We start from the raw sequence: 27,514 nt of genomic DNA, 5'->3' as shown, positions 1-27,514 counted from the left end.
CTGTCGGTGCAGTGGCTGCCAGCAGCACAGAAGCAAATGTAGCTTCTGGGAAACCTTCAAGGGCTTGGAGGAAAAAATGGGTGTAAAAAAGGAGCAGGCCAGAGCAGTGCACAAAAACACTGAGAGCACCTGTTAACAAAGTTTGCAGATCACCAGGGAAGCAGTACTGGACCTGTCCTGGCTCTTGGAGAGAAAATTGGAGCTGATGCCAGTTTTCCTCAGTATTTATCAGCACTGTTACAGCACTGCAGCAAGAAAAAAATTCCAGCCAGATAACTGACAGGTTTTTTTACATCTTTCTTCCCCAGAAATTTATGTCGGAGAGGTGCCAGATGAGACATCTGGGAACGGCTGGAGGACAAACTATGCAAGAAGTTTAGCCACAATCCATGAAAGCTAGAAAAATTCTGCCTCAGCTCTGTCAAAACCCCAGAAAATGAAGCTGTGCCTGAAGCAACACGCTGCAACTAGCTGGGCATTTTATTTAAGGCTTAAGCAGCAACAAACAAACAAGCAAACAAACAAAAAACACTCTGAGAGGGAAACACACAGGAAGGTTTCATGAAATGCTGTTTCCTTTGTATCCTGAATGCCTTTGGAGTGTCTGGGAGGTCCTGCACGGCCTGGCCTGTGGCAAAGTGGGTCAGAGAGCAGCCTCCTGCCACCTGATGTTTTGTTTTTGCTGAGAGGATGGAAACACTTGCAAAGTGTTATGATGCTTCTGTCAGTACTCGACATGCACGAATACCAAGATTCAGCAATTTGCAGTCGTGGATCATAGTGCAGCAGGAGACCCCCCCCAGCAAACCCTCCCTGTGCTCCCCTGGTGCAGAACAGCTCCTGCAGCATCACTTCCCCCCTGAGGACCCCAGGTGACAGGGGACTGAGGTGATGCAGGGTGGCAAATTCTGCTCTTACTGCTCCCATCACCTGAAAATGAAAGGGATGGGATAGAGCCCCCCATGTAATAGAAATTCAGGGTGTTTGGGAAGCTCTTCATGGCTTCTTCTGGTCTTAATAAGAGGGCCACGCTACAACATTTTATAATCCTGTGAGAGCCAAAAAAAGCATCCACAAAGCCCAGCTTGCCCAGCCGCAGTGTATGGGAAACAGCCCTCATGAAGAAAAGTGAGCAAAAACCCCACAGTCCTTTCACTTTTGGTAATCCCCTCCCAAGCATTGTTCCAGCCCAGATGCACTCTGCTTTTCCTAGATAGAGAGAGTGGGATCCTGGGCTGGCATCAGCTGGCAATGTGCCACCCACCGCAGTGCAGCTGATGTGGCTGTGCTAATTAGCTCTTGCCAAGGCACTGACCTGCTGTTTTCTCCCTGACAGCATCCCATTGGTGAAACATGACATTCCGTGGGGCCAGGCCAATCTGCTGTCTTTGCCACCCTCGCACCACTCTGGCCAGCAGAGAAGCTCAGGCTGGAAGCCAAGGACAGACCCGTGGCAGGAGTATCACTGAGCCTGTGGGAAGCCTCACACTGTAGAAAAGCCCCAGGAGGACGGGAAGCAGCCGTGGCTGTGAATCACCCTAGAAACAAGTGATTCGCTATGGGTAAATGTGTGGAAGTAGCACAGTACTGTAAAGTGTGACTAAGGCTATTATCACAGAGCAGTGGGAAGGCTCCCAGCCCCCAGCACTTTCTTGAGGGTATGTTAATTATTGCTAGGGGCGTGAATACCTCATGTCTGGAATAAGCAACTCTTACTAAGCAGCTCCATTGCTCTGTCCATGCTAGAAACAATGCTGGATTGTCTAGAAAAGACTGTCGAGAACTTCTTATAAAATATCATTAGTGGATTGGAACTAGGTGATCTTTAAGGTCCCTTCTAACTCAAGCCATTCAATGATTCTATGGTTTCAGTGATAAAACTACCATAATTCAGTACCATCCATCAGTGAGTGCTCATTTAATTAATGGTATCTCCCTCTTCAGCAGCAGAGATCTTTGCTCTGAAGAGTCATGGTCCTAATGAGGACTCAGGCTGCCCTTGCAAAGAGTCAGGACAGGAGATACGAACGCTGCTGCTCTAAGAATCCTTGCTCCGGTAACTGTGAAGAATGATGTCTTGTCTCCCTGTCACCAAAGCAACAAGGCCGGTGTATGGTCTGCTCCTGCCACAACCCAGGAGCTGTTTGGGCACTCAGGTGCTGGGAGTTAGCGTAGTACTTAACACAGACCATTTGGAACTGACCAATGAGGAATGTTGGTGGAAGTCCTGCCTTGTGATTCCATGGTGCTTGGTCACATTGCCAGATCCTTCTGGGTCCCCTCATATTTCATGAGGAAAAAAATTACCTTGGCTAAGTTGAACTTCGTTGTTAGGAACATGATGGGAGTTATTACTCTCTTCTGGACTGCACATGTCTGGGTGCTACCAGGGATTTGCCAAGCCTTAGTTAACATTGTATCACACAGTAGTTTGGTGTCTAGAGAATGAAAAAGTCTAAAATATGCAAATGAGCCCAGAACTGAGCTGCTTCTAATCATGCTGGATTTTCTGTTTTCATTTTATGGCCCTGCACTCCCAAGGTCACCCTGAATGTACCGTTTCACTTGTTTTAAGGCTTAAATTGTCCTAATGGGCAGAAAGTTTATAAACAGAAGGCACCATCATCCTTCAGAGAGAAAGGTAATGCATAGTGTTGTTATGCTGGAAGCACAGAGGCAAGCACGATTCTTACAAAGACAAGACAGCTTTTTATGTAAATAACCTTGGAGCAAGGACATTACCATAACAAGACCTTCACCAATAACACTTTCCATCCTAGTTTCAAATTTTGTATACAATATGCATCGTGACAACATTACTACAACTCTGCTTAGCTATTCCAAAGGAGAATGCAGGCTAGGACTAATGATTACACTAATGCATTGTGTTGGTTAATTGAAAGAATTTATGTCATGAGATAAATGTCAGAGTTCAAAGTCAAGCGTGTGTACGTCTGTGAGAAAGAAAGAGAGAGAATATATGCAGGTAGGATTGTCATCAGGGAAAGGACTAAATATAAGCCTCTGTGATTTTATATCAGGGAAAACATCCAGAAATCCTTTCTAGGCAATACATTGCATTCTTGTGGGACAGTAATGATGTACAAGCAAAGCAGCATCTGTAATGAGCTTGTAGTCATCATTGAGACTGGGAGCATTAATGCCAATTTATCTGGGAGGGAAGAGTGAGAATATGCCACTGATGCCAGAAAAATCCATAATATTTCCAAGCATTTTCTTTTCCACCTGGCCAAGAGCGCACACACACACTATTAATGAGAACACTATTTTTTCCTACTAGCTTCCTGGAAGCTATTTGCTTGTCTAAAATACTTCACAGAGTCATGGTATAATAATACTAACTACTCACTACTGCGTCTGTTATCTCAGACAGCAACTGTACTGTGAACTTGGAAGAGCATTTTAAAAAATGACGAAAGCCTATCTTGATCAATGTTGACTAGTCAATTGCTTAGTATATGCAAAAAACATTATCATCCTTAATTGCCCCTGTGATACTGCACTCTGAGAGGAATATCCCTCAAAGGAAACCCTTGGGAGAAAATGCTACTCTCAGCTTTTATGAGACTAATGTGGCTTGGAGTGAATTGATCAAACTCATTCCGCACAGTAACTTAAAGTGCCTACTTAGCATTATTCCCAGTTGGTAGATTACTCTGTCTAGTTTATAGATTAGTAAAATGTTTCCCTTGTTGTTGGTTTCACCTGCATTTTAGCCTGTATTAATATTTAAATTCCCTAAGAACAACTTTTGTCATCTCTTTGATGACAACAGAAGAAATTAAAGCAAAGCAAAGGTAAACTTTGAGATTTATTCTTTTATCTCCTACTTGGTACACTACGACTTTCTCATTATAGCTCTTCAGAGAAACAGGCTGTACAGGTTGCAGCCAAGTGCCACATGAGACAACGATATCTGACTATTTGTTGAAAGAGTCCAAGGGCTTTGATTCAGCAAAGCATTTCAATAACTGCCTCACTTTCAGCAATGAGCATCTCCAGGTCCTTTAATGCTTTGTTTCTGCACTGCCCTTAGGTTCCCCAGGGTGGATGACAATCGTAGACTCATAGAATCATGTAATCATAGAATCATATAACAGTTTGAGTTCGAAGGGACCTTAAAGACCGTCCAGTTCCAACTCCCCTGCCATGGACAGGGTTGCCACCCATTTCATCAGGTTGCCCAGAGCCCAATCCAATCTGGCCTAAGGATTAGGAGAGCACACAGTCTTGCTCATGATCAGCAAGTCCTGCATGGCAGAGGTGGCCTGGCAAACCTCCTCTTCTGGAAGAAGGCGAGAGCAGCAAGAGCCCCAGTCCTTGAATCCAGAAATTGGAGGTCCTGGCCCCTCCGCAAAGCGTTGTAGGCAGATGGGAGCTCTGCTTGAGAGATTTCACAGGAAAAGCCAGCAGGGAGTGTGATCTCAAGAGATGGAAAAGAAGCTGTACTAACCTGTTCTAGGGTCTGAGCATAAACCTTTTCACAGAATGTATTGTTTTCACTCCTACACTAGATGAGTCCATTAGACACTGCATCAATTACCAAAGAGTATGTAATGTAAAAGGCTCCAATGGATGTCCCATATCTAACATGCTATTATATACAAAGTATAGCCGGGAAAATAGCTTTTAGTATAAAAGGGTTTTGCTGGAACCTGAGGCATATGCAGTTAGGTTTCAGTTCACTAATTTCTCCTTATTGAGGGCAGGAGAGTTTGCTGTAGGGTAATCAACAACCTGGGTCAGAAAAGACTGGCCTGATCTCATACAAGGCACAGAGCAAAGAATGCTTCTCTCTTAATTCCTGTGCAAAATTTGCTACCAGTGTTTGGTGCTAGAAAATCAACCAATTATAATGTTAAGCTTTCCAATCGTGGAAAATCCACTTCAGCCCTTGTTAATGTTTACTTACCTTCATTGATAGGCAAAAATGCTTTCACTTAATTTGTAGTCTGAACTCGTCTGGTTTCAACCTGCATCTACAGAGTCTTATTATACCTTCCTGTGCCCTCTTATATGAAGCTGCAACGTTAGCTAGAAAGAAAAAAGCACGCGGGTGTTATTCCACAGGAAATTAAGGTTCAGGCAGATAATGATGGTACCTTCAGTGAATCCAAGTGGCAATGCATGTCACCTTGCAGAACGTAGCCAAGAGCTGCACTTTTTGGGTAATATATGTCAGTCTTCTGAGATAAGAATTACCTACCTAGAGTCTAACATCAGTTACAGTCACTGCCTTTTAAGACGTCGAAACTATAAAAAGGGTCAACATATGAAATATTCATGCTGACATTTCCCTGTAGCGCATCCTTTCTGGGCTCAGCCATCTCCTCAGCCATGCGCTCTGCATCACGCTGTGATCCCCCCCCCGCCTGCCTCCCTCCAGGCCCTGTCAATTCACCTGGCCCTGGAGCTGCTTTGGTCTTCTTCCATGAGAAACTCTGAGACGTTTCTTATGCTGCTGCTCTGCTTGGATTGCTCTGAACCTGTGCCTCCTCTAACCTGTCTGTGTTTCTAAGCCCGTGTGATTCTTTTTCACTGCCAAGCAGCAGCCTGACCCCCATTCTTGATGTGGTTTCATGCCCCACGGTATCACACTATCAAAAAAATTCAAGTAACAAGCGCATTACAGAACACGTTTTACACAAAAGCATGGGGGAAAATATAAATCCTTACAGTTTAATGTGAGATAAATTATCAAGACACTCACTTGTGATGACTCATCAATAAAAACCAGTAGTGTAATTTTAATACAGGTTGACTCACACGTAAAAGCGAAAAGCCAGTGTGGCATACAAAGGTTTTCTTTTGGAACACGGCTAAAGCATTGCTTTGTATTGACATTTTCTCTCAGCACAGTCGAACGAGAAATTCATACTAGTTAATCTTTTCCTGCAAAATCTTTCATTTTTCATAAATTGGCATTTCACAGCAAATGTGACACAGCACAATGCAACAAAAATAATTGAAAAAATATCTTCCAATCTGATTATGTTTAATTATGATGATCAAACTCATGCTCTGGGGGGTTTTAATTTTTCCTTTGTCTGTTGAGCACCATGTGTGGTTCTGGTGATACATAAATAACAGCATGTTGAATGAGATGTGATTGCCAGTTCGCATGGTGATTCCACATTTAAAAGTAGTTCATTCCATAATGTAATCCTGGATATTCTGTAATGCTGTCCATCACCACAGTATTTTGAGCACTTCCTTAAACAGTATGAGGGGTATTTTTGGAGTGTCTGGCACTTCTTGCTTTTTGAGGTCAAAATTTTGTGGAAAAAGGCAGTAGTTGTTGTTAATGTGAGCTGTTGCCTATAGCATACATTTCCTCTTTCCCCCAGTTGGATTCAGTGAAGAAGGAAATTTTCACTGCAAAATTATCCCAAATTCTTCTTTAGATCTAGTCATCATCTTTTTAATTGCATTCACTCAAGCTTGCAATCTGGAGAGGCCATAGAGTTTTACAAGTTCAGACCTGGCTCTGACTTGCTCCTTCTCTTTCCCAGTAGTTCTGGACTGGCCTTGGTCAGGTGATGTCCTGCAGCGAGCAGGGTCAGTCTGATATGTGTTTCAACAAGGACAGCTTGCATGTAGCCAAGGTCTGCCTTCCGTGTACCCCATCTGCTAGGACAAATGCCTCACTTGTCACTCGCGTTCAAGGGTGACTCCGGGAGCACAGCTCCAAAGCCTGCAGAGCAGGAGGGCAGGCGCTGTGTTAGCAAGGGCAGTGGCTGCATCAAGAAATATAAGATGAATCAGATAACAGTAGATTTCTCTAGACTGCCCTCACAGTGAAAAGACAAAGGCAGATGTAATAACTGGGGAGACTGGAAAAGTGGGAACGTGGCACTGCATCAGAAAATCTGGCATCCTGCCCCTGCCTGCCTATCAACTAATGGACGCCGTGAGCAAGTGCTCTGTTGCATTGTGCTTTTGCTCCCTTGTATCTTCTCTTAGCCTTCAAGACATACTGAGACCATCACCTGTTTGGGGAAGGTGCTGTTTTGTGTTTTATATTGCTGGGAAATCATGTCCTCTTTGTGGTAGGGTCTTTGAGGTGCTGCTGGAATAAAAGTAATTTAAAACAACAACAGCCTCAAATGCACAGCGGCAATCAAGCAAGTTTGCTCATAACAAGTTGTTTCTGAGTGATATACAGATCATTTCTGCTGTCCTCAGGTAAAGCACCAAGTGCATACATTATCTGTACAGAAAAGCAAACTTACCCAAATTCTTTAAAATCCCATGAATTCAACCAACCCCAGCTGACAGCGAAGCCATGGCACCAAGCTGGTCCAGGCTCTGCCAACACAGGTTTATAGTTTTCCTCCTGAACTCGGGCAAACTGAGATACGAAGATGGGACCTGAGCATGTGACCCAAAGCCATCTTCCTCAAGAGAATTTCTTTGTATGAGCGCTAAGAACATCTGATGAGTCACATGAGCTGGCCATGCTTGCTCTTGCACATATCCGTGCGAAAGCAAAGCCAGATCACATATGTATATTGGATATTTTGTGTACAAAAGGTGCATCAGAAGACAGTGCCAAAAGCCCTGTCATTGGCATTATAAAAAGGCTCTGCAAGTCACTGCTCATTAGAAAACAGATTTGCTTTCCCCACCAGAGCACTCCATGAACTGAAGAGGGAGAGCAGTAGCAAGGGATGTCAGCTAGCACCCACCTGACAAAGCATTTGAGCTGGGCCGGTTTGGGACCAGCCAGGAGATTGACCTGTGGTTCTCCCACTACTATGAAGGTTTCCTCCACCCTGTGAGCAGCACTGGTAATTAAACCAGCAGAGCTATGCCGCCAGGGCTGCCAGGCTTGCAGAATCTGCCACGTCTGATCCTTGCAACAAAGGCTCCTCTCAACAGCGCTGTGTTTCATCCTGTTAATGGTGAACAAAGTGCTTGTTTGTGCTCAGAACATACTCATCTCTGTATCCCTGCTTGCTTGATAAGCACGTTTCTAGTATTTCTGTCTGAATTTGTCTGAGAGACATAACAAGGGAGGGGCAGGTGCAAAGTCTGTAAATCCCCTTGTAATTTCTGAGGTTAATTTCTATCTTAGCTCAAATTTTTAACTAGTAGCATCTCTCAAAATACATGATCTCAATAACAGAATGCAGAAAACTGTTGCTAGAGAATGATCCTGAACTACTTTCTAGTTTAAGATGACTAAACAAAGGGAGGATTTTCTTTCAAAATCTTCTTTGGTCCTTTCTGCTTTGTCACTGTTGACAGCATAACCAATAGCGCTGCCATTCAAGCTTTTAACTGGGAGACATCTTTGAAGCTTCTTTTTGCTTTCCCAGTACATCCAGGAACTTTCTGGAAGTATTTAACACTTGTAAGTACAGGCCTATAGGACATACAAAATGAAAATGCTGTCTAATGATCAGGCAAAACCCACTCGACTCTACGTCTTCTTTCTGACTGTTAGCAATAGCGCAGACCTCAGTAAGAATATGACAAAGCAACTATAGAGCAAAGCTTCCCCACAATACTCACATAAGCACCAGTAATGCATGTGAAAGGACTTCTTGACCCACAGAGAGCTATGGTTAGATAAGGCCTTTGGGATGAGAAGGTACTTGAACTTCCCCAGATCAGAAAGACTGAGACAGAAGGAAGGGGGACAGGGCAGCCAAACCCCAGAGGTAGAGACCTCTGTCATGAAAGTGTTTGCACTAAACAGAGAAGCTGCATTGAAATAATGGGAAGCAGGTTTAATATGAAGAAACAGGATTCACTTTGCCTCCTTAGTAACTTGTTGGAAGATCCTCAGATGAGGAGAAGAGTGTAAGCAAAGCAGCAGATGTGAGGTGTCCTTTGGGCAGAATCAATGTTTTACCATATTTACTATTGCCAGGCTCCCTCCACAACAGGAAGGAATGACAATTGAAGGACATGCCTCCTCCAAGGAATAACTGTTTCCCTGGAATTAAAGAACGGGCAAACTGGAAGGACCACAGCCTGAGTGTGAGGAGCAGTGTGGGGCCTCCAAGTGCAGGAAGGGCTGGGACAGGAGGTAGGCTTGAGCCTCTGGTAACTGCTATGCACAGATGAATCATAGAATCATAGAATATCCCGAGTTGGAAGGAATCCATAACGATCATCAAGTCCAACTTCTGGCTCCACATAGGACTACCCAAAAATCAGACCATATGTCTGAGAGCATTGTCTGCATGCTTCTTGAACTACGTCAGCTCTGTGCCATGCCCACTGCCCTGGGCAGCCCGTTCCCAGCCCACCACCCTCAGGTGAAGAACCTTTTCCTGACCCCCAATCTGCCCCTCCCCTGACACAGCTCCATGCCGTTCCCTCGGGCGCTGTCGCTGTCACAGAGAGCAGAGCTCAGCGCTGCCCCTCCGTTCCCTGTGAGAGCTGCAGCCACCACGAGGCCTCCCCTCAGCTCCTCTGCTCTGGGCTGAGCAAACAGGCACCTCAGCTGCTCCTCATACATCTTCCCGTCTAGAACCTTCCCCATCTTTGTACCCCTTTGAGCACTCTCTAATATTTTTATGTCCTTTTTGTACTGTGGCACCCAGAAATGCACACAGTACTCAAGGTGAAGCCACACCAGTGCAGTGTAGAGTAGGACATCCCTTCCCTCACCCACTGGCAGCATGGGCCTGATGCACCCTAGGATTCAGTTGGCCTTCCTGGCTGCCTGGACACACTGGTGACTCATGTTGAACTTGCTCTTGACCCCCAGATCTCTTTCAGCAGGGCTGCTCTCCAGCATCTCATACCCCCAGTCTGTATGCACAGCCGGGATTGCCCTTTCCCAGGTGCAGAATCTGACACTTTCTCTTGTTAAATTTCATGGGTTGGTGATTGCCCAGTTCTTTAATCTGTCTAGATCTCTCTGCAAGGCAAGACGAAGCATAAGCAAAAGATGGCGAAGGAGTCTCTCTGTGTGGCAAACATTCTCACACGATCAAACAAATTTGATCAAACAAATTCCAGATAGAAGGGTGTGCCTTCAAGAAATCAATTCAGATGGAGGACCTAGAAATCAGACTGAAACTGCCCTGCTTTAGGGTATAGGCAAAATCAGCACACATTTTTTCCTTGAGAAACAGTTCTGGTAGTGACTGTCCTAAAACCATTTCATCAACACATACCTCCATTCCTGTCATTGCAGTCAGGTTCTGAAACTGTTCGCTCTACCTCCATTTCAGCTCCTTAGAATTAGTCTCTCAAATGTCTTATATACAAGTTCAAAGGCTCAACCATGTTAGCAGCACACAGTTCACATCAAGTAGAGTCTTGCTTGTTTTATTGCAACTGATAGCAATCTCATTCCAAAGAGTGGAAACACTATTTCTGACTAATCAGGTCACGCGACATAACTCGCATGCATCATTCAATATATAATTATTACAGTTAAGCATTACCCCATACAGAGAACACACTCAGCAAACTCATTCAGTCTTTTTAATTGTGCCTATAAAAGTGTGTAATGTCATCATATAGTTGATGCATTGTCGTGACCGTGGTACTCTGAAGCAGAGAGATCTTATTCTTGCAAACTGATAATTGCCACAGTATACCATATCTGTAGCCATAAGTGATAAATTCATGAAACTATCTCACTGGGATTCGATCTCCTATATATTGCATTGTAAAAACCAACTGGATAGCACACTATATGTTTGGGGAACAGAGCACACTAGATGAATCACATTTTACTTTTCTTATCCAAAATGAATTGCGGACGATACTATATAACAGTTCAATACAGTGTCAGTATTGTTGCCACGTGAGTAATATGTTTTTGCAGATAAATGAGAGGGTTCAGCATGGTTTCAACTTTCTCCCAAAGCCATTTCTACTGCACTGCGATCCTATGATTGCTTTAGCCAAAAATGTCACAATTCTTTTAAAACCTTCTGTCAATCACGTTGCTCATTCTTGTGGCTCTTGTGGCTCTTGATGCAATGAATATTTTCTTAACTTCTGCATAAAAAGGAAAAAATCAATAAATATTTATCTACAATTTGTTTATACTCAACCTCCCCCGTCCCAAGCTCCCCCCCCCCCAAAAAAAAACACCCCCCAATAAAGGGATTCATTGCACTCTGCCAGTCATGCCAACCGATTGGGTTTAAGAATAAAAGTACATACAAGAAATACTGACCTGCAAAGCTTTATTTTTGTCAAGGTGCATACAAAAACCCCTCACAATTTTAAAATTCATTATTACATAGCTGGCTCTTCAAAGCAGTTTGTAATAATCCTCTTCATTTTGCTTGTCCACTGAGTAGACTTGTAAAAACTAGCCCTGGTTCTGGCATGTTGCAATCTCTTTATTCACCCATTAGGAATGCAATTTATTGCTGATAAGATACCGTGAAGTAGGATATGCATAAAAGTTTGTTGACTGGGATGGTATTGTCATGCTTGGCAGGAATGTCAGTTTTTTCAGCTGGCTGTGGAAGAAATAAGCTGCATATCAACACAGTTCTTTTTTTTTTCCTGTTGAAGAGAAGTTTTGATAGAAGGACACAGTGAGTTTTGACTTTTCTCTTTGTATGATTAGTTTTCCTCACCCGGTTTTCTGTTTTTGCAGGTAGGCACACACATCCACGCAAAACCAAACCACATTATCTGTCAGATGTACACATTTATTTGTGTGTTTGCTGCCAAAAGCCTTCCAATCAGGGATCTTCTCCATTCCTTAACTATGGTTATAGTCTGATGCTCAGGAGTTTTTCATGGAAAGCGTGCTAGCTCTGAAGATGATTGCTGAATACACAGCCAGGGTAAAACTCCACTAGGATGCCAAGCAATAACCTGCACTCAGAGAAGGTTATTGTAAGGATATTGTAAGAGAATCATTGTACTCTGCTTTTTCTCCCAGAGACCACTGGTTCTCTTTCATCGCAGAGAAGTAGCATAGACTAGAACAGATGGACTGGGACAATGCTCAAAATGCCTGAAATGTGGGAGAAAAGGGGTTATCACCTCCATGCTGTGCTTATAATTCTCTTTAGGCATTTCTACACAACAGATCTGGCGTGGAGAAGGCAGGGATGGCCTGTGAGCCTGTTGTGGCCATTCTTGTTCAAGGGGACTTAATCAGTGCATGTTTTGCAGTAAGAAAACACCTTACTGAGCATCTCTAGTTGCTGAATATCATTGTTCCTGCCTGTGCAAAGCATCCACTTCTCCATAAAAGCCAGACATCTTTATTCATGAGGATCATGAACCTTTAATTACACTTGAGAGTAGCAGAAAACAGTAGATTGGTGAAATGAAGCTGCTAGAGATTTTTTTTCCAGTTTCTGAAGCTAAGGAACTAATAAAATAAGATTAGGATTAGAATACAACTTCTTTTTCTTTAGAATATCTTGAAACTCTATGGTGCTGGTCCTTCTTAGTTTGACTCCGTGTGTCAGTGCTAAGCATGCTCATTCTAATACTGACTACAGGCCAGATATGAATGAGGCATCCATGTGCAAACAAAAATTTGTGAGCAGTCTCCATACCGCGCTGCTTGAAGATGAAACATATTGTGGGGTAGGGACAGCATAGGCAATGAAGCTCACTGGGATGATGGTACAAACTAGGATAGTCACTCCACAGATATTCTTCTCTCACTTGTGAAGCATTGAAGTAGGAGCAAATCTGATAAACAGAAAGAAAATCGTGAAATGAGGATGACTGAATGGAAAAGATGAAACTGGGGAAAAGAACAGACTCAGAGGTGATACAGAGGTGAAGTAATCATAAGAGAGGAAGCACCAGAGACTGTCAGTGGAGAAAGATACCAAGTAAAATGTTTTCTGAGAATCGAAAATGCAATGTTTTGGCTCTAACCAGCTAGAGCTTCTGGCTGGCTCCTGGAACTTTTCTCTAAAGCTGGTGAGGGGAAAGGAGCACCAGAAATTGTGTCTACGCATGATAAGAAATGGCAGAGGGTAGACTGAGGGGCCTTGGTTTTGGATCAAACAAACAAAAGTTTGAATCAGTTTGTCCTACAAAGTTATGCATAAAAGACAGCAAAGCTGAAAATAAATCAAATGCTACTTCACACTGACACAAAGGACAGTGTTATCACTATAACTTTTAAATAAACACATTGACTATTAATCAGTTCACTAAAATTTGTATGTTGGAATGTAGGTAATAGACCTTGGAGAGGTTAAGAGTCTGAAACTGACTGGGAGATCATACAGCCTTGAAAGCTTTCTAGCTCTGTTAGCTGCTGAGCCCCAGGCTACCAATGACTTTAAGTCCAAGGTATCCAATTAATCCAAAGAAATAACCTGACCAGTGAGCTAGAGAAGGGAGCCAGGGAGCAACACAGCTTGCAAAACCAAGTTTCCGCCTCTTCTTCCATCATTTATTAGCAGTTCCTTCTCCTTTTCTGTTCTCCTCATTTTGTGTGTGCATCTTTCTTTATAGAAAGGTCTTGGTCTGGTGCCAAGATTTGTGCTATCTTATGTTGGCATGGACCAACATTCAAATCTGGGTCCTGGTATTTAATTAAGAACAGTATTTAGAGCATCTGTTTGCAAAATCAGTCAGAGTGAATTAGGTTAGCAAAAAAACTTCGCAGTACGTTGTGAGGCCATGCATTTTATTATTTGGAGCTTATTTGGAGCTAATTTCCTTGTGAATATGTACAGGATGAATTAGAAAAAGCCTAAGTGTTCTTTCTTCTTCTTGACTCTCAACACAATAATGACTGTAGGGAAACCACACTGCAGAAGCACACAAATAAAATGTCTTCTAAGTCACAAGGTAAACCTAAATTAGAGCACTACTTTAATGAAAGAATTGGCCTAAGATGTGATTTCACTTAAGCTGAACAGAGAAGAGTAGCAGGAATGATGCCAGAGTAATAAGAAACACAAAGTTTAGCTTGAATTATCCTTCCTTATTTGTTATCTTTGATTTTTTTTTTAAAGTGGATGATCCTGCATTAAGCTACAAGAACATAATTACTCAGGTACCCAGTGAATGTAGTATGTTTTACATTGAGGCGAAGACGTTAAAGTCCTCTAGAAATGAAATGAGAGCTATTTCAGCATACAAGACATTACCTTACACCAGTATAGAATAATAGAAACGGCCTCATCTAGATTGATGTTGTTTCTTATTACAGCTTCTGATGAGCAACATGATCCAATGGCCTTAACATTAACTTGAGAATCAGAAAACCCCATTTAGTGACAGAATAAACCCTGCATGCTCCCTTAAGCAGCTAGAGGTGAACGCCCTTTGTCATCTAACTTTTGTTCTTATACTTATCCTTTGGGAAACTGTGATGAGGGCCCTTTTCTTGCACTACAATAAGTAGCAGAATTGAATAGCTGGTGAGTAAGGTAAAAAAAAAAATCTTAGAGATGAGCTGTAAAAATATTAAGTGCTTCCATACCATCTTTCAAGAATGAGATGATAAACATGAGATGAAGTAACAACCTTACTAACGACAGAGGATTAATGGATTTAAAAGTGCATTCTATCAGATGTTCTTGTGTTCTCAGCTGACGTCTTCCGCAAAGCTAGCAGCTTTCAACATGCCAAAGGAAAAATGATGTGCAAATACCAACCATTTGCAGAAGAGAGTGTTGACATGGCATAAAGTCAAAAAATGCAGAAAGATGGGACATACTGACTCCAGCCTCCTGGTCAGGCAGGAACAGGGAGAGGCAGACCAAGCACAGATCATGCCAAGGCACAGAAGTGATGGGCCAGATCTCTTGGGAAGAACAACCCAGAAAGGATGCCCCATCCTTGGGCATGGGGCTATAGGTACAAGGCTGTGCAGCTTTGGGGAACATGGGGAAGTGCTCTTTCTGCATTGTTGTTTGACCACCATCTGTGTCTATTTTCTACCTTAGCATGGTACAGCTCAGGTGCTTCATTGCATACTCGGAGATAGTTTCATCCAGGAGAAGGGGAGAGGCTCATAACTTCTTCCTACAACTGAAGGACCAAAGAAAGCCCCAGATCGGTATGTGCAGATCCACCTGGATATTCCCTTCCAGCTGCTACTGGTTTATACTCATGCTTTGATACTGGTACAGCATCCCTTGAACGTAAGACACTGGTTCCTTTTTCTAAAATGACACAGACATCTGTGAATGTGAAATCTTGTCCTCATATCCTTTGACTGCTTGAAAGTTTTATTCACTGCCAATGCTAAACTGCTTTTTTTTTTTTTGAGCTAACCCTCATCCATGGTTTTAAAAATTAGCCTCATTATGATGCAATGTTAGTATTAGATCTATCTATTGCTATTAAAGTTATTTGCTTACCACTCACGTTAGTTACATGGACTATTAAACTACATCAGTTATTGAAGTTGGTTCTAATTGGCTAATTTTATGATGTGACTAGCATAACAACAGGTTATCTATGGCTACACATCGTGAAATAATGGAGGAAAATTCATTCATTATTTAGAAGTTTATAAAAATAGCTCTCTTAACGTTATCATAAAAAAAAGGCACTAATTTTATTGGCATAAACCAACCTCTCAGCAATCCTTTAAGCCACAGAAATTAAGATACTGGTGAGCATCCAGCCTCGAACCTTCAAAACATTAAAATAAAACAGACGCTTTCTAGTAACAAGGCTCTGGACAATTAATGAATTTCTTAAGTCAGGCCACTGTACAACACTATAAATTGAGGAAAAAAAAAAGAATAAAATGATGGATGTGATGCTCCACTCCTCAGAACTTCTATCCACATGCGCTCGTGTATCCCATTAATAGAATGGCTTTGATATTGGAACTAATCTTGCTGGCTGCACTAATTGCAGAAAGGCTTTCCAGCATGATAAATCACAGAACCACAGCAAACAGGGCTAGATGGGAACTCATATTGTCTCTCCTTTCTCTTCATGGCAGAGCCAGACCTACCCCACAGCTGGCAGATATTAATGCTTCTCTGTGGCGCTAAGCACACTACTCCTCCAGGCCACTTAGTCCTGTCCTCACCTAGCCCTTACTGTTAAACTTCTTTTCTCCTAATATTTAACCTAAATCTTCCTTTTTGCTTTTGAAGCCCTTTAATTCTCATCCTTTCCACAGGAGGACTCCAATAAGTAGTAGTTCATTCCTCTTCTCTCACCATTTACGTATTTCAAGAGGCCTCTCAATCTCCCTACACTTCTCCTTGCTTGACGAGATTACTCCAGTCCTTATAAGCTGTGCAAACTGAACACAGCATCTGACAACACAGTAGGATTTGTTGCTCTCATTCTATCTATCTCCAATAGGTCCATGCCCTTCTTGGCCTGTGCCCACAGTACTCAAGAATAGATGACTTTTTCACAACTTTATGACGCTGCGGATTTCTATTCAACTTGACATATTTTGATTGGAAGTGGCACCTGTTGCTTAGTTTGATTGCAGTTATTTTCCAAGTACTGTGTTAAAGGCTGCCAGAAGAGTCCAACAGATACCTTAGGTTCTTGCTTTATCCAAATAATCATCATATATGCTGGGCTACTACCACACAGGAGAGCACTGAACTCATATCTTCTACAGATACATATACCATTTTAAACATTATCTCATATCAGGTGAACTCATCCTCTTTTCCCCCCTCCCCTCAATCTTTCCCAGAGTTCATTCCTTTTGATTCTCTCTTTGCATGGATCAAAGGTTGTGAGCTTATCGGCTCATCTTCAGAGCTTTGTTTCATGGCACTCCATCTTTTCAATGTCCTGTTCATTCTCTGTTGTCAGCAGATTCTTCAGAAGTTATCTATTGACTACCTCTTCTTTTCTTCTATTCTAAGTGATGGTTGGAAGTTCTGCTCAACTTTGGCCTGGGGCTATAGTGGGGAGGAGGCCCGTAGCCTCTGGACTACACAGCCTTGTGAGAAGCTGATGTTGTGACTTCTGTACTGGAACACAGGTGGGAACTGGAACAGGGTTTGGAATTTTGGAATTTTAACAAATCTCCTACAAAGTTGCCCCTAAAATTCTATGATTATGATTATTCGATCCCCAGAACTACTAAGCCTTTTGCATTTTTCCCTTAAGCTAATTCCTATCTTCTACATACTGAGCTGCCCTACTTTGTGACAATCAAGAGGAGTTTGGTAGCTAGGTAGCTAGGCATTTTGGGAAGATTTCTTGGCACTTTTTGTAGTCAGAGCTGATGCTCACTGTAACCATTTGAGCAGTTATACTGTTTTCCTTCTACTCAGTGAGAAAAGGGGACAAAGAACTGAAAGAAGTTTCTTATTCATTTATTATGCCTTGAAGGAATATATGGCCTGTTGCTGCCATTTTTCCAGAACTCTGCAATACACTGTTCCTTACTTGGCAGTTTCCAGAGAATTACTTAAAAATTCATAACCCAGAAACATAAAAAGATAAACAGCCGTGCTGGATGCTGTAGTATGTTATGAAAATAACTCATGCCAATTCTAAATGTATAACGCTAATTATCATAACTAGATTTGCAGACGCTAAAATGAAATTGGTGTCTTTCTTTCAACATGGGAAAATGAAACAAGAGGCAAAAATATCTCACAGCAGAAAACAAACTCAGTGTTGAAATCGGTCAGTAGTGTTTTCAACAATCGCTTGCTTAATTATTTCTTGCTTTCCTTGTGCTGCTGCCAAGAACAAAGGTCATATTTAATGACTGCCTACATCATTTACAATATTTTTTAGACTTTCCCTGGAGGTAGCTGATGTAGATCCTTTTGTACTCAGTAGGAAATTCTCATATGGATTATTCTGTTGAAGAAGTGTTGCCTTTATTTATCATTCTAAACTTATTTGAATCCCTTCACATCTTTCAAAACACATATTTTCTTTCTCTTCTCTGTTTGCTGTTAGTAGTGACAGCTCCAACAAGGCAACACTGGTTGTTTCAAGATTATAGAGCATTCAGGACACCCACATTAGCTTTGAAGTAAATGAGAGGAGCTACGAGCATTTACCTCTGACAACCACAAAATAATATATGTCACTGTAGCATCATAGTAATGACACACAACCTTCACCAAGAGTCAGAGACAATAGCACAGAACTGAAGAACTCATTCTCCAACTTATCCCTTAAGTAGAAAAAGGCGTGACTCCATCAGTTGAGAGCAGTGGTTTACTGTCACTGTTCTCAAGAACTGAAATCAAAGAGTCTCATTTTTCTGAAGATGGAACACCTCTGGTGTTTGCTCTCCTCTTTTTGCTTCACTGATGGCAGTAGCTGGGCAATAAGCAATAGGAAAGTATATTGCAAAGAACTATTTAATGATGATGTGAAAACAGAAGCAAAAAGCAGAAGAAAATGGAATATTAATTACTTAATATTGGAGACAGCCTGGAACAGACTTCTTGATGTCTGCTAACAAGCTCCAAATTGGGACATGTATGAAAAGTATGTCATATCAAGGAGGGTTGGCAATGGAAAGTTTTAAGGCTCAAAATGATGAACTTGGTTCCATTGCAGGGACCAAAGTCCAATTGCAGAATTGGCCTTGTACTTTCTGTATTTTTCTCAGTAGTCAGCTTTACACTGACATCAAATCATGGCAGAGCTTCTATTCTCCCATAAATAAAAGTGTTTCTTCACCACTGGATAAAATGTGGGTCCACATTTTTTAATGTTTCTTTGAAAACTGACCCTTGAAAACACACACTAACTACTTCATCCTTCTCTTTTCATTAAAATATTGGCTTTGACATTTATGTATGATGGTTACTTTCTAACATCGCTAAACTTGTACAGAATCTCTGGGTTCTGTAACCACAGTGGATTAATTTATGGCTGAATGTAAGTCTGCTTTTGCTGTCATTTTAGCCCAAAGCTGATGGACTAAATACCACCATAGGGAAACTCAGGTGGTGAAAGACTCCAGCAGGAGGGCTTTTCCCAAAGTCAGTTTTTACAACACACCTCAGTGCTCAGGGCTTTATGCAGTAAGGTTCTGAAAACCTCTGAGGACAAAGATTGCATACCTTCTTTGGGCAGTGTCTTCCCATTCTTGATGGCCCTCATGCTGTTTCCATTTATCTAGTCAGAACTTCTAATCTTTCAAGGCATGTCTGTTTTCTCTTGTTCTCTTGCCTTGTACTACTGTGAAAATGCCGTGACAACACTGTTTCCGTTTTCTCAAAAATTTCCTTGTACACACTGGAAATAAAATTATACAAAAGCAGAAGTAATTCCTGAATAGGTTAAATTCTATACAAAGCAAGACTGGCCTCATATCTGTGTATTTCCCATTTTCTCACATCTTCGTCAAGGCCCCTTCTGGCATTACCTCCCTCCCATTTCTCAGTGTTGATTCAGCAAGGTCTCTAAGCACATGTTTGATAGTAAGCATGTGTGTGTAGAGGACCACTCATTTCAGAAAAACTTTCAGAGGTGTCACACATACAAACATTCCCTTAGAGAACACAAGTGGACAAAAAGTTGTGTGATTTAATACACATCTTCCACATTATTGGAGCTGGAATTATCCAAATGAAATTCTTTGGAATCCCTCAGTTACCAAAGCTGGAAACTAACTTGTTTTTGTGTCTTAAGCTGATGCTCTGAAATCTTTCCTTGGCTCAGGAAAATATGTTGATAACACATTAAATAAAGTGGGAACTAGTAACACCATATCTATACCTAGAGTTGTGTTTTTGGAAGAGAGAAAGGAGAGCAGCTAAGTCATGCATATGCTCCATGTTTCCTGAGCAGGACCATAAATCAGCAAACTGCTGAATGAACCTTTACTTTCATATCAAGACAGCCCATTGAAATGATGTCCTGTAAGCTTGTGATTCGCTATCAACAGATTGTCACTTAAATGGCATTCTTAAACTATTATCTAAAAGGAAATAAATAAAGCAGAGACTCTAGTAGTCCTGGGGCAAGTTTAGCCTATAAGAATTTGCTGTTCTGACAGGTCCAGAGCCTCGTTTGTTTTAATACAGTGTGTAATGACACTGGTGCAAATTGCCCATATTTAATATCATGGAGACACAGCAAATGTTAATAATCTCTTAATTAGTCATGCGTACTGACAATAAAAATTTCCACAATTAGTCTTAACAAGCCCAAATTGGAAGACTGGCTTTCTTTTCTTAGGGAACAGGCACACTACTAGATAAGTAGAATTAGGAAGAAACTGCTTCCTGAGTGCAGTCTACACTTATTCATTACTGTGCATCTGGCCACTTTGAGATAGCTATGGAAAATGGAAATGAAAATGGAAATGGAAAGTCAGTCCCAACGCTACTTGAGAACAGCCCAACACATCTGCAGTTCCCTGAAAGAATGACAAAAGGTCCAAGTGAAAGAGGAAGGCATGGATGAGAGAGAGGATATCAGTGTACATACCTGTGGTATTCTGACACTTCCCAGTGCATACCTGTAATGTCTGTTTGGATCAAATAGCATGACTCCTCAATGCTAAATCCAACTCTTTTGTTTACAGGGCGCTCTTCTCAAGTCTATTGTACTGTTTCCAGTAATGCCCACCGTTCCAAGGAATGGCTTTCCTATTTCTCAGCTTTTCTCTTGGGTAGTGTCTTACCAGTTTTCAGGTCCTTCCCAGGCACAGCAGCGCACCTTTCTGTTTCAAGGGGCCCTATCACTTCAGGAGGAATTTGCAGTAACACATGGTGGCAGCAGCGAGTAGCAAGCATGGAATGGTGAAACGTACTCAAGCTTCAAATACAACGTGGTATTGGCAAATTACGTAAAATTGTTGAGTTTTATATCTACCTTTTTTTTTCTGACTTTCCACCTGTGTATTTCTGCATTCTTTGTGTGCATCTTTGCATCTCCAGATATGACTTATGCATTCATTCTGAGGGAATTCTATCCAATGTGTTATATCTCAACGCTTCCTTCAGATCACACGTAGAAGCAACACAATCCTCAGAAACACGAGCGTTTTAGCACTTCTCATCCACTGGCCATTTAGTGCATGCTTCAAGCTCAGACTGCACAAACAACCTCTCACGCTGTATCTTGTGCCATCTGGGGGTTGAGGAATGGAAGCTGAAACCGATGGAGAAATGCAGAGGAAAGGCTTTACTGTGCTATGCCATGTTCTTGCTCCTCTTCTCCAAAATGAAGAATTTCCTTTTGAGCATTCCTCAGGTACTGACATCTGCTCATCCCTTTGCTTTGGAGTCAGAGGCAACACCACCTGTGGTACCGAAGGCAGCTTGTTTTTCTAAGCAAATCCTTTTTAGGATTAGGATAGAGCTGTATGTTAAGAGGTAATAATAATAGAGAAAAAATCAAGCAAATCGTTAAGTATGGTTAATATTTTCTTCTTATTCTGGACCTTGAAAATGTGAAAATATGATGTGGTGATGTCTGTATCTGGAAGCTTTATTTTGGGAGGTACATTGTGTTTGGAGCATCTGAGCAGCCTACCAATCAAATACCATGGCACATCTCTGGGCTCTGACTCAAGAAAAGACGTAGCAAAGAGCAGGACACCTGACAAGATTAATACTTCTACCTCATTTTGACACTTGTGTAATATGTAAAGCTATAAATAGCAGCATTTTAGGAAAAGCTTCACAAGCAGCTCAGCAACCTCTGCAGTGGGGCAGAGCAGGTGGTTCAGGGACCACCCCAACTGGAGGTTGCCTTTGCTCTTGAACCCGTGCCCTATGAAATCAAGGAAGAACATCAGCATAGGTTTACAGGCATGACAAGGAATTAAGTCTATCCATAGGAAGGCTGACAGCCATTAACTACAGTGCTAATTCCAAGCATCCGTCACGTACCATGGAATTAGTGGGTTAGCAAGACTTCTCATCAAACACATCTGTCAAGACGGGAAAACATGACAATACATTATTGTTTTATAAAGCAAACAAAAGGTTAGCACCTGTATATTTTTATTCATTTTACAAAAAGATTGTTGATTGCAACTGTCATGGTCATAAACTGAAGAAAAATGTGTTTGCAGAAATGGTGATTTCAAAGCTGTTTCCATCAGCCTGTCATATCTGTGATATGTGGTAAGTGTGCAAGAAGAACTGAGCAAGGGCTACTGAAACACTGCAGTCCAGGAACTGTAGTGATCCTGATAGGATTTACAGTGGAAAAACCTAGTGAAGGAAGATTTTCCACTCCTTTGCATGCTAATGCAAGAAATAGTAGTCAAAGGATGTGAAGACTGATCAAGTATGCATTGCTGTTTTTTTTCTTTTCCTTGTTAATTATGGGAGAACATTTGCTCCTGATGAATCCATGTTCTTTTCTGTGTCTTCTCATGGCCTATATTAATCACTCACACCACACCCTAAAGGTGTCTTCAGCAAGACTTTATAGTAGCTTTACTGGTGTTGTTCACGTAAGATGTTTTGTTATTCTTGGCCTGTGGTGCACTACAGGGATGATTATAATATTACCAGGCTGTCAAGACATTTCTATTGGGTTGATGGAGAAACTCTGAACTCTAAGCAAGCATGTATGCATGCCAGTTATGCAAGAATTTGTATTGTCCATTTAGTATGCAAACCTGAATTGAAATGATGGTATGAGGTAAAGCATGGAGGCCATATGCTGCTGCTCTTTGTTGAAATTTAAGTCTTTAAGCTCCTTGGCCTCCTGACTGAGGTATTTACTTTGGAGATATGCCTACTGAAGGTATGTGCTGCTTCTAGTGAAAGGGCCTTTAAAGGGGATATTTTAATGTGCAGTCTGTGAAACCTCCACCTTTCACCTGGGATGAGGGGTTCTCCTCACCATGGGAGTCCCTGGGTGATTGGACACAAGTGAGGAAAAGAGAAGCCTCATGGCTCGTCCTACCTGAGCCCAAAGCAGTGCGTAGCCGAGGAGGCAACACCATATTTCTGACCTTATCTGTCCCAAAAAGGAAAGGAAGACAGGATGCTAAAGGTGTGCCTTTGTTATTTGCAGGGGCATCCCGAACTTTTGCTAGCACGGTGTGTTTCCCAGTGCCATATGCTGGCTAAAACAGCCGAAATCTAACACACAACGAGTGCCTTGTGCTCAGTATGGAGCGCTGCCTTACAAGGCAGGAAGGCGCCATAGACAAGGCAGTCACAGACACCGCCTGCGTTAGCCTTGCATCTGGAGATGGAGATGCTTCTCAGAATGGAAAAGAGAATATAGCAAGAAATTCCCGGAGCTGCTTTAGACACTTGTTGCCTTCTGTAGCGTGCTTAGGTTGTGTGAGCGTTTGGCCTCACTTCCACCGCACAGTACGTTTCAGAGCTGCCTCTATCTAGTCATGTGCTACACAAATTTAGTTGCTGACTGTGATGTGACTTTTACAGCACTGTTAGAAGATGGCCAGAAATGCAGTCCCACTGCAGTTTCATTAGCATAATTGGCAACCGCACTTATATGGATTCAGCATTACTGAAACTGTTTCAAAGGGACTGATTATGTGCTGCATCCCTTGGAGCAGTATTTCAGGCTGAGGTCCCCTGGGATGCGGCAGACATGAAAAGAAACCCTAAATTTTATAGTGCTGCGTTAGTATTTCTACAAGAGAAGTGTAGTAGCTAAAATAAGGTTATCATGCATAGGCAATTACCAGCTTAATGGATTTACACTGTTCTTCTACTTTTATCCTGATCAGTTCTCTATTATAGCTTCCCTTGATCATCTAATAAGTTTGTTCTTTCCGTAGAAACAGATATTCAGAGTTTTCTGACACTTGCAACCAAAATGGAGTCATTTACTATTTGATCTTGGAAATGAGGTGCAGTAGCGCTGTATTAGCACTGAACTGCTTGGGTCTGTTAGCAGCAACTTCTTTTGGACTTTTGTTTTCCCTCAGGAAGCAGATGCCCAAATGCAGCTCAGCAGCCAACAAGAAAGCCAGAAAGCTGGGTACAAAGTCACCTGCTTTAGTGCCCCCACGTCTCAGATACTAGTTCAGCCAGATGGCTTCTGACAATGACAACAGATGCTGAGAGCCCCATCTTGTACCTGGACGTCACTGGAGTTTCAAGGATGTCCCACAGCAACTCCCTCTTTCTCCAGCCAGCCTTTGTACTGCAATATAAACTTCTCAGGACTCTCCACTTTTCCTTTTTTCCACTCTTTTCCCTTTTCCTTTACCCTTTCCTTCCCCTTCCCTTTCTCTTCTTTCTATTTCCCTTTCCCTGTCCTTTCCCTCTTGTTTCTTTTCCTTTTCCTTTTTCTGGATGCACCAGGTGTACTACTTTAGGTGAGTAAAACAATGCTGGAAAGTGTTGCAGAACCCGAATCCTTTGTATTTTTATTCCTTTATAGAAGTCATTTCAGTTGTTAGATAAATATAACAGATTTTCATACTACATATATACATCTATATACATTTATATAAGTGCCATGCAGTCTCAGAATCATACAAATGTTTCTGCATTATGCAACAAGGAATAGTGAAATGATGAGAAAATGCATTTTTATGAGCACTGCAGTACGCGTGGATGCAGTTAACCTGTGAGCCCAGACAGCTGCCAAGCTCCCACACCCAGCTGGGGATGCTGCCTGTGTACTGACAGTGTGCAAGGACAAAAACGAACCAAGGGCCAGCTCTTGCTTCCACCTGTGGAAACCCAGGTGCATTTTCTGGAGGGCCACTGTGACTTGGGAAGGGTCCCCACCGTAAGGTTCCCACCCTTCAGGCTACCCAGAATCATAGGGATTTGTCCCCAAGTCACAGGGGTTAGCATCTGCAGTATTACAGATTTGCCACACACATATTGCTACAGTTTAGGGGAGACAAGATAACAACAGAGAGCCAGTGGCCTTTGAGCGAGTCCTTCCTCCTTTGCTCTCATCAGGTTGATTTATTCCTTCCTATACCTTGACCGTGCAATTAAATTATTTGAACTTATTCATGTTTCCATATTAAATTGTTTGAATGTATTCATGTTTACAAATTAAGGTTTTAAACTCATTCAGCTTCAAAGGGAACACTGAGTATAAAAATACTCTCAGAAAAGACCAGACTCCTTTCAACTGCCTTTGGACACATAATGGAGGAGAAAAATTGGTTGCTCGATTTTATCAGAGTCCCGTTGGAGACAGCAAGGAAAGTGTCCCATATTAATCTGATTTATCACCGAGAGTAAGCTTAGGGGTACTGTAAAGCACTGATTAATGCAAATGTATTTTTGGGACGATGATGAGAGTTGATAAGAGTATTTAGAAATAGCACAGAGCACGTCAGTGTGAATGCACACAGAGCACTCAGTACACTGAGTTATTTTACTTTTCCTAAATTAAATGGATAAAATAGATTTGCATTTTTTTTTCTTTATTTTTGGAAGAAAGGAAAGAAGGTCTAAGCTTACATTACAAAAGGGATCCCGAGGATTTCCTTGTTTACTCCCCAGAGTTTTCTTAACCCCGATGTTTAGAATCAATGAGTGGGACAGAAGCAGAATAGCTCCAGATCAAAACCAAGGAACCAGATACATATGGAATTGGTGAGGTAATTAATATCACTTTCCTGTGTGTTTCAGGAAATGTATTGTGTTCGGCACAACAGTGTTTGTTTGGACATGAGCAAGCATCGGCCATCTCACAACTTTTGTACAGTTTCAGTGGGAAGAAAAATTGCAAAGTTTCTGCCGACCAGATGCATAAAAAAGCACATTTTGCAAGGGCTGGGGGCCCGAGTTCAGGCTGCGAGTGCCTGAGGTGTTCCAGCCTCTCGAGCAGGATGTGCTCTCATGCACGTGCATCTTGGCAGCCCCCTGCGGAAGCAGGCCCATGGCTCCCATCCCTGCCTCCCATCTCTGTCCTTGAATTTTCCTGGGGGGGTGGGGGGGGGATTTCTCTGGCTGTGCAATCGGCCGGATCAGCGGACAGATCTGAGTTAAAGATCACTCAGGGAAAAAAAAAAAAAAAAAAAAGGCAGAAAGAAAATATGGTATTTTTCAGCCTGGCTCTCTGTGTATCACAGATGGATGCAGCGGAGCAGAAGCGGAGGATGGCAGCCCTGAAGGGCTCAGCCCCACGGTGGGACTCCTCTTTAGACGGACAAGAAAGAGCAAGGGGAGGGCTGGTAGCTCACTTCACCCACACTGTCATTCCTCCACGTGGAAAATCCCCATTCTGTCTCAGGGGAGCCGGAAAAAGGAGCTGTGTGAGAATGGAAAGGGGGGTAGTGTCAGCACCAAGCAGACAGAGATCATGAGTCAAGCCACAGAAGTCATTCCACTTTCTTTGAAAAAAAAAAAGCAACATTATTTTTATTTTCTTTCTGCGGTTTTGGACTTTAAGATACGTTACATATTGAATGCATACACCGTTTGGCTTTCCTTTTCAAACAAGAGGACAAGATTCTTTCCTTTATATGCCCATAAACAGAGATTTTCATGCAATTGTGACAGGGGCTGACACTTCGAAGTACATTGTGTGTGTGAAGCTTGCAGGTGGCTGAAGAGCTACGTGCCATGTTTATTGAGGAAACTCAAGAGCACTGAAAGCACTGAACTGGGCTGTAATCCGCCACAGGAGAAAGCATACAGTGAAGGAAATGCTCTTTAAAAAGGGCCAAAGCCAGAAGAAAGTCTAAAAGCCATTTGCAATTTCATCCAAAGAGCACGCAGTCCAGGGTTTTTCCTCCCTGGCAGGGGGCCATCTGGACTACCAATTTTCTGAACTACTGCTTAGGGACTTCTCAACTCTTGTGCTGTTACCTTGTAGATTTACATCCTGTCCTCTGCCCCAGCTTGCAGACAGTCCTCGTGCACCCCATGGATTCAGCCCATGCACAGCTCGTGTGCTGTTTGAGGCCCAGCCCGCAGCAGAAGTCTGAATTCTTGGCTGTGCTGCTTTTTTGGAGACAGTATACCACACAGAAGAGTTTAGGTAAAATCCTGCTCCCTTTAATTTAAAATTCCTCTTGACAGTCACGGGACCTGTAGGTTATCCCACAGTTCATAAAGATATAGATATCATACATACAGAAACATATGTTTAGAAACTATATCCAGCCTTAGCTTGGTAACTGTCCATCCACCTAGCACATAAACCCAGTGGGCTTACTATCAGGAACACAAAACTAGAAGATAACTTGGCCAAGGCTGTTCAGGCTGCAGTGGTGGGTACCTGAGGCTGGTGGTGCTCCTCAGCATCAGCCCAGGGCAGCCACTCTGCCTCCAGGTGACGGAGACCTGGCTGCTGTGGCCAACACCAGAAGTCTGGCGGTGCTGCACGGAGGCTGGGGCCAAGTCCTGTCCTGGGGCCAGTCATGTCTGTCAGCCTCAGGAGATGTGTCTGCTCCCCAGTCACGCAGACTTGATTTCACTAACCCTCTGAAGGTCAGAACCTTCCACCAACTAGTAAAGGTTTCCACTGATTACATGTGTCTCCTCTGGGCTTTATAGTTGATCAGAGTACGTCCATATGTATTATTTATTGTGCTGTTTCAGCGCTCTGACAGAGCTGGAAGATTAGCTATCATGATGCAGTCCCAGCTCTGCACAGTTCTTGGTCCAAGAGCAATCACAGAGATGATTGTATAGGGAAAAAGCTGCAGCTCAGCATACACAGACCTGCCAATATATACGTGCAG

General features: G+C 42.4%; 1 long non-coding RNA gene across 2 annotated transcripts in view; it reads left to right on the top strand.

Annotated features, from left to right (window-relative positions):
* LOC101751380 overlaps positions 1-24,823 on the top strand; it is a 107,405-nt gene extending 82,582 nt beyond the window's left edge. The window contains exons 3-4 of one of the 2 annotated variants that reach the window (XR_006937833.1): positions 309-11,543; positions 14,886-24,823. This is a non-coding gene — a long non-coding RNA (uncharacterized LOC101751380). Of the gene's footprint in view, positions 1-308 lie in introns of both variants that reach the window. The other variant, XR_211577.5, reaches the window with a different exon arrangement.
* The last annotated feature ends 2,691 nt before the right edge of the window (positions 24,824-27,514 follow it).

This window comes from Gallus gallus, chromosome 2, assembly GCF_016699485.2.
Source record: "Gallus gallus isolate bGalGal1 chromosome 2, bGalGal1.mat.broiler.GRCg7b, whole genome shotgun sequence".
In the NCBI taxonomy this organism is placed as follows: domain Eukaryota; kingdom Metazoa; phylum Chordata; class Aves; order Galliformes; family Phasianidae; genus Gallus; species Gallus gallus.
The sequence above is the reverse complement of the archived record's forward strand: the minus strand, read 5'-3'. Positions and strand labels throughout refer to the sequence as shown.